At 35.5% G+C, this 1,188-nt stretch overlaps 1 pseudogene; it reads right to left on the reverse strand.

Moving 5' to 3' along the window:
- Positions 1–611: 611 nt before the first annotated feature.
- On the reverse strand, positions 612–730 carry LOC111737683 (annotated as a pseudogene).
- Positions 731–1,188: the final 458 nt, after the last annotated feature.

Raw genomic sequence — 1,188 nt, forward strand, 5'->3', positions numbered from 1 at the left:
AATGGGGGTATTCAAATAAATAAAAGAAGTCTTACGAAACTGAACTAGCTTAAATTCTCACACTGAAAAAAGTACTTCCACAGATTAACACAGTCTAGTTAATACATATTATCATAGACAGATGTTAACAGAAGTGTAAGGAAGAATATGGAGAAAGAAAACCCACAGAAAACACAAAATTCTCAGCCAGAATATCTGTATTCCAACTACTTATAAAAAGTGCAATATCACTTCATTTTTCCTTCTCCTAACAATAAGATTGCCAGGTAAAATACAGGATGCCCAGTTAAATTTGAATCTTAAACGACGGATAAATTTTTAATATAAGCAGCTCTCAGATATTGCATAAAACATGCTTACACTGTATTTTTATTGTCTAAACCTGGCAATTCTGCCTACAAAGGGTACTCTTAGTGGAAAGGCCTTAAAGTAAGGAATAGATTAAAAAGTTATTAGAAAGTAAAAGTTGACAGTAAGGAAAAGGGTGGTCATCATTCAATACCTGAAGCTCAACTATAAGATTTTTTTTTTTTTAGGCGAGGCAACCCTTGGTTGACCTCACAGATTGCAAGGACCTTGTCATTTTACAATCCCTTATTTTTTATTTTTTATGCCTACAGCACCTGGTCTTCCTACGTGGTCTCCCATCCAAGTACTAACCAGACCCAACCCTGCTTAGCTTCCTAGATGAGATGGAAACGGACTTGTTCAGGTTGGCATGGCCGTAGACACAATTATAAGATTTAAACTCAAGTACCAGAGATGAGAGACTAAGGAATAATTTTATGGGTTATATTATATTTCCTACATTCCTGACTTAAGCCTCAATGAAACTATCACAAATATAAACCTGTGTTTAAAGTGTAAGCTTCTATGTCATAGCAAACAAAATTTAGGAACTTTTCCAGGCATAATCAATTTATGGGTTTGTATCTAATTAAAGCTATTTAATATATATATCTACTTTGCTATGGTATCAGCACTGAGCTCTGAGCCTGGCACACACGAGCATTCAGGAGACATTGTTGAATGAATGAATGAATGAATGAATGAGGCCAAGTTCCACCTCATTTTTACATTGGCACCTCTGGCTAAAATCAGGGAAAGAAAACAAAATGTTTTCATGACCCAGACAGGTAATCTAAAAAGTGTCCAGCAAGGAGACATTAAGGAAAGGTTGGGTGTGTG

The sequence above is a fragment of the Pteropus vampyrus genome, unplaced genomic scaffold, assembly GCF_000151845.1.
Source record: "Pteropus vampyrus isolate Shadow unplaced genomic scaffold, Pvam_2.0 Scaffold29, whole genome shotgun sequence".
Lineage (NCBI taxonomy): Eukaryota > Metazoa > Chordata > Mammalia > Chiroptera > Pteropodidae > Pteropus > Pteropus vampyrus.